At 41.3% G+C, this 6,425-nt stretch overlaps 1 long non-coding RNA gene and 1 other non-coding gene across 3 annotated transcripts; both read right to left on the bottom strand.

The window, feature by feature from the left end:
- Nucleotides 1–597: 597 nt before the first annotated feature.
- Nucleotides 598–4,303, bottom strand: LOC117501887. 2 transcript variants are annotated; one of them, XR_004558114.1, is made up of 4 exons: nt 4,235–4,303; nt 1,835–2,036; nt 1,520–1,588; nt 598–917 (listed from the first exon to the last, which is right to left on the bottom strand). It is a non-coding gene; the product is annotated as an uncharacterized LOC117501887 (long non-coding RNA). The 2 variants fall into 2 exon arrangements; XR_004558113.1 differs by having other exon boundaries at nt 1,520–2,036.
- LOC117502523 lies at nt 1,656–1,791 on the bottom strand. The gene has a single exon (XR_004558331.1). It is a non-coding gene; the product is annotated as a small nucleolar RNA SNORA9 (small nucleolar RNA).
- Nucleotides 4,304–6,425: the final 2,122 nt, after the last annotated feature.

Raw genomic sequence — 6,425 nt, 5'->3', positions numbered from 1 at the left:
ATCAATAAAGAAAGTATTTCATCAATAAAATGAAAATGCAATGTTTGATTGTTACAAAATCTTCGCTACCCCAGTATGTAGGTATTGTAAGAGCATGATACATGTACGAGAAGAACTGCATCTCACAATTCATGTTTTAGTGTTAACTATTTTATGGGATATGAAAAGATTTGATTTTCCAATGTATTGCCATAATTTCTGTCCTGACATATCAATATTAAACTGACAGAAATAATTTGGAAATGACCATACTATATGACAAAGTTATTGCAAGCAAAAGGGCTGTGTGCTACCAGTAAAAATTATTAGAGTTTTATGAAATTGTACATGATGTGTTTTTATGTTAGGTACAACAAATTTAGAGGGTGAGACTTTAAGTTTTTTGAAAAAAAAATTGACCATTTTTATGGACCACCCTAATTCTCACACACACACGTGTAAAATGAATACAACAAACTAAATCTGATCATTCCAGAGCACATGAAGGTGTTTCAGAGTGCGACACGTGAAGACGTCTTTTGCCATTTGTCACACAGTAAGGAGACGGTAAGGACTCAGGTCAACAACCCTATTCTAAAAATACCGATACAAACAGACTTAGATTTAGACAACTTTATTCATCCCACCAGGGGCAATTAATTTCAAACAGCAACGCATGTGACCCTGATGGATGTGCAGCAGAAGTCCCTTCACGGTTCCTGTTGCTGTTGGAACTTCGTTCCTCATCGTGCGAAGAGTCACCCACAGAGAACTCCGTCCGTTGTTCTTCTAACAATGCACCATGTTGATATCCCGCACGTTGTAAGACAACCTGAGGCCAAATCCATCTTCTGGGCCTCTGCTCATCTTACCAAGGATTAATGACAGCTGAGGCGATGCACAAAACCATTTGTTTTGTGCTCTGCTGCACAGTTCATCTAGAGGGGAATAAAACAAAACGTATACGACATGTTGAGCGCTTCAGTCGCTCATCATCTACAACTGTAAGCAAGATGTTTGTCATCACTGTGTCCCAAGGTTCTTGAAATGGAGCAATATCTCCCCCTGATGAACATTTACCATTAATACGTGTACAATAGAGTTGAAGCAGGTTCAATAACATTTCACCAACAGATACTGCAAAGTATTGTTGGTGCAGGTTTGTGCAGTTTAACTCCACCACCATGAAGTGGTGTAAAACATTAGGGACACGTCAAATCTGTGTCAAGTGATAAAAAAAAAACAAATAAAAAAAACACACACTTTAGTGCCAGAGTTACAGCCTCAAAAGCTTGTCTTGTATAATCTGAAGCTTTTTTTTCTTGAAGTACTATTTGCCATACATGTAGATTTACTCGCATACATAGCAGCAGAATTGAAGGACAGTGTCTTTACTACTTCAGAGTGGATGAACAAACTTTTCCACCACTGAATGAAATGATTCAAGTTTGATTACTATAAAGGTAACTGTCAGAGCGAGTATGAAATTTTCCAGGACAAAGAGCAGGTTATCTTAAGAACGCGATATCTGTAAACTTACCGTGTTAACTGTACATTTGTACTCAACAGTATTAAAAACCCTCTTAACAGTGGGGGAGTTTCTCCATCCCTGTAAATAAAGAATACAACTCAATCTCAAGGTGACAATGTGTCATCTGCCTTGCAATGCCAGATGAAAATGTCTGAGGTTTACCTATAACCCTGCACATGATGGGTCACAGCAGGGCCTCAAACAGCCTCACCGTGCTCTAGCAGACACTACAGGAAAGAACAGAGCCACTGCAGGCTCAGCCTCGCTGGAACAGCCTGCATAACGCCACAGAATATACCACAGTACATTTTTATGGATACCTACATCTCATTTCAAGCACCTCTCTCGTGCCTCAGGTTGTCACCACCCTATGTAACTGCTGCGGGTCCTGAGTGGCAGCCCACTGCTCCATCCCCACTTTCTGGAAGAAGTCGTCCATCTGCTGCAACCATGGGATATGTGTGCATTCTGATGGGTTTTTCCCAACGTCTTTAGGCCCTTAACACTGAGGCACCTGGACCATAATCTGTAAAAATGCACCACATGACCACAAATAAGGACAAAAGTCAAGTTTTCCCTCCAAAACCTCCCATATAGTGCAGCAGATAACAGAATATTTACAGAGCAAATATTTAAGTGGTGGTAGAAGCACCAAATTCAGCACCAATATGCCTTAAGAAGCATGGTGGCTTAGTGGCTAGCATTGTTGCCTCATAGCAAGGTCATGGGATCGATTCCCAACCGTGGCCTTTATGTACTGGGTGGAGTTTGCATGTTCTCCCCTGTGGTTGCGTGGGTTTCCTCCAGATACTCCAATTTCCTCCCACATTTAAAGACATGCAAGTTAAGTGGATTGGAAACTTTATAATTGTCCAGGTCTCCCTTTCAAAAGAAGTCTCGATCTCAGTGGGAGACTAACCTGGTTAAATAAAAGTTCACTTAAAATTAGACATTACTCTCTTGAAAAAGCAGAAGATCCTGAAAAGTAGTACAATTAATAAACAGCTAATAGGTTTAATAAATGGAATAGTTTTGACCGTGTTGAATGTTTACTGCCCAAAGTAGAGGGATGTGTATACTCTATCCTATACTAATATAAAATCTGACTGAATTCAGGGAATCAAGCTTGTTTTCCTGGCCTTTATGAATAGATGAAACAACAACAGGGCCTTTGTGACCAAGTTGGACTTGTTCCTTCATATTTTTTCCTCATAACTTCCTTAATATTCAAGATATCTCCATGAAATTTTCAGGAATGATGGATTACCACCTCTCCTTCACTGTAAATGGTATATCATTTCAACACTGGCAGTCACTGGATTTTGGCGATCGACCAGAATCTTTGTGAAACAGCCAAGCCTTCTGAAATTCAGCAAAAATGAGAAATACCTTTTCTCTTTATTACCTATACATTGATTTTTAATCCCTATTCTTCCTTCTGGTACCATTTAAGTGACTTTGACAAAGGAAAAACAAGGAATCAGGGATCTTCTCTCTCCAATTGCCTGTGATGAAAATTCAAACATGAGGTGGGAGCTGGGTAATTCTTCTATGTCATCGACCTAATAGATCAGGATGCCCCTCCAACAACCAATAGCAACGCAGCTCCCGAATATGCGGTCACAATTATGCAGAACTTAATCGAGGTGCTAGCCTACTTGCCTACATCCCTACAAAGTAACGGTCAAATAATGTTGACATCCACTGGATTCTGACATGTTGCCCCGTAACAATAATAACTAAGAAAGACACATAGTGCAAACTATTCCTTGTTAAAACCCTATTCACGCAACCAATAATTTGAATCTATTTTTTTTTTCCTAACCAAAATTAAAGCAACTTTAACTCTGGCCCCCTGTACAAACTGAAATTGACCTTTGTCACCGTTTTTACGTAGCTAGTCCAAACTATTATCTTTTGGAATATCTGATCAAACGAATAATGTGCTATGGGTTGCCGAGGAGCCACATCACTTCCGATGAAGTGGCCAATCCGAAGGCAAGAATTTTCATTGGGCGGCCAGAAAACCACCTCGGTCTTCATTGTCTATTGAAATCAGCTGGTTTTGTTTTGTCTCTAACAGCTCTCACTACCTGATACGATGAGATTTATACACCAAGCTGACCTGAAATGAACCATTGTATGTTAAACTGACTTTACTGACGAGTCTAACCTCTTTGAAGTGACCAAATTACATGTATTTGTATTGAGCTTGGCGATATTTTCATCAGCCAGAAATGGCCACCAGAGGGCACTAACAATTCAAGAAGATAGTCTGCTATTTAAAGAGAGTAATGTTTAAGGGGCATTTGTGCCGAATTTGATGTGTCACCATTTGAAAGATTGTTTTGATTATCTGCCACACTAATAGGTAACATTTTTCTCCAGTAATACTTTTCCATCTGTACACGACAACGTGGTTTACACGCTGTTTACGCAAACCTCACTGAACTTTATTTAGCTAAAACAAGACGTGATAATGAACATTCCTCCCTTTCAATTTTGATGCTGTAAACAGCATTTATTTATTTTTTAAGTTATAAAAGACATAAACAAACTGACGGTAACTCTTAACCCCTGGCGCCCGTATTTTATGAACTCAAAATAAAATCGCAACAATACCAACATTCTGGCGCAACAACCGTGGACAAACACCTTACACGTTGAAATAATTTTTTGATTTTGAAATACAGCCCTGATGGAAACAGATTTCAGGACACTTACCTCCAAAATTCTTAGAAGAAAATGAGAGGTGTGCGCGTGCGCCAACCTCGATTTGATCGTCAGAACCGGATGTGACGTTTTTTGTTATGCGCCTTCTGGCCCAGTAGGGGGCGGTAAAAACCCGCAGACCACCAATATTTTCCTGATAAAATAAAGACAAACTTAAATACATTAAAAAAGAAACGTACTGAAGACAAATGCTTTCACATCTGGTGAACCTTGATGCACCACATCAATAAAAAACAACAACTTTGTGTTTTCTATACAATGTGATATCTGCTAGACACATCTGCCACACGCTGGGTTGCTCGTGGATGCTGAATATGGATATGGAAAATTAGGAACAGATGTATTTGAAAATATTTGCAGTTTGTCTGCCACTTGATGAAAACTGGGAACATTGGGTGTTCACTGGTGCGCTTCGTCCACTGGTCCCTGACTTCCATCAGCATCAACAGCTTAAGGACTGTGAGAAACATGATGCCCAGTAAGTGGGCAAATATTGGATGAACTATACAACAGAATGAGAAAGTTGAATAGGAATAAAAAAAAAAAAAATGGATCGAACGTGTGGCTGGGGATGATCCTAAATCATTTTGACAGTACTGCAAACTACTGAGGCAAACTTGAAACACTGGCCTGGAACACTGTAAAACCTTTACAGCATCTGTGTTTTGAAAGATGTACTGTTCCAGCGTCTGTATCAAAAGCCAGACAGGGCCTTCTGATGTCACCAGCTGCTTTCAAAATGTTTTGAAATGTCCCAGTTGACTTGTGTCCTCTGATGTCAAAACCAAGTGGCAACACTCGAGCTCCCATTTTGACAGGAAGTCATTTCCTTGTAGTTCCTTGACTGGCCGCTTGAGGCTAGCTCCAAAACAGAGCAAATTCCCATAGAAGCCCATTTATAAATTAACAGGGACTTGTTGTGTGGGCCGCTGAAGAGGAGGTACTGCTGGCCCACCACCACCAGAGGGCGCCCTGCCTGGAGTGCGGGCTCCAGGCCGCCGCCTCACGGGAGCAGCTCGGTGACAGCTGTCACCCATCACCTGAGACAGCTGACGGCAATCATCAGTGGGGTATATCAGCAGGACGGCACCTCCACCTCATTGCCGAGATATCGTTTCTACCGGAGAGGTAACGTATCGAAGCTAACGGAGTGTATCTTTTTGGATTGTGCTAGTTTGTGGATTACTGTTCCAACGAGAGGTGGAGGTAACTTCCCTGCTGTTCGGAGTCCTGGGTGCAAACGCGCCCCCATCTAACTGTCCTTTGTTCCTCGCCAGCAGTACCAGGTCCGACACGCGGAGGCAGTGGCCACCTGGGAGTTCGGGACTTGGCGGCTCCAGTATTCCCGGGGTCCTGTGGCGGAGGAAGCCGTGTGGTTCCGGTCTTACCTTGGAGGGGCGTCTCCTATCTTCGAGCCTGCCCACATGACACTTTTGTGAATTGACTGTTGTTCATTTCCGTGATTGGTTGTATTCGTTGTGCACATTCACAACAGTAAAGCGTTGTTATTTTGACTTACTCCATTGTCCGTTCATTTGCGCCCCCTGTTGTGGGTCCGTGTTCCTACACTTTCACAACAGGACTAGCGTGTTGCCCGTGGGGATCCACAGACTCCAGCTTGGGTAGTGTTTATAAAATAGGTAACTGACATTTTTCAAGGGTGGTAATAAATTGTGCAAAATTTCTATAATGCCCCCAGCTGGAATGGTGTTTGAGTCCAGAATGGAGATATCAATGTCCATTGCTGTTAGCTAATATATGTAGCATCTCTAAAAATATATGCATGCACACAGAGATTTTTGTCTTTTCTGCATTCTGTTGTAAGCAGGTGCTTTTAATTTGACACACAAACAGAGATGGTGGCAGAAGGCATTAAAAGAACTACAGTTTTCACTTATGGTACTGGGAGCATGACACTAACTCACTCATGGTAACGGCAACATAACATTTAGCTAAACTGACTAAACCAATTGAACTACAAAAACACAACAAATCAATAACACTAACAGCACCGTTAAACTAACATGAACCACAATAACATTTAAAACCCCAAAACCCTGAACTGGTGCATTGCAGTACAATGTCCTTTGTTTACTGGTTAGCTAAAATCACAACTTTCACAAAAAATATTTGTCCTATCAACTTTCCATTTTGCAGCATTCATCCTTGTTCATCCTTCCAG

The sequence above is a fragment of the Thalassophryne amazonica genome, chromosome 20 (genome assembly GCF_902500255.1).
Source record: "Thalassophryne amazonica chromosome 20, fThaAma1.1, whole genome shotgun sequence".
NCBI lineage: Eukaryota > Metazoa > Chordata > Actinopteri > Batrachoidiformes > Batrachoididae > Thalassophryne > Thalassophryne amazonica.
The sequence above is the reverse complement of the archived record's forward strand: the minus strand, read 5'-3'. Positions and strand labels throughout refer to the sequence as shown.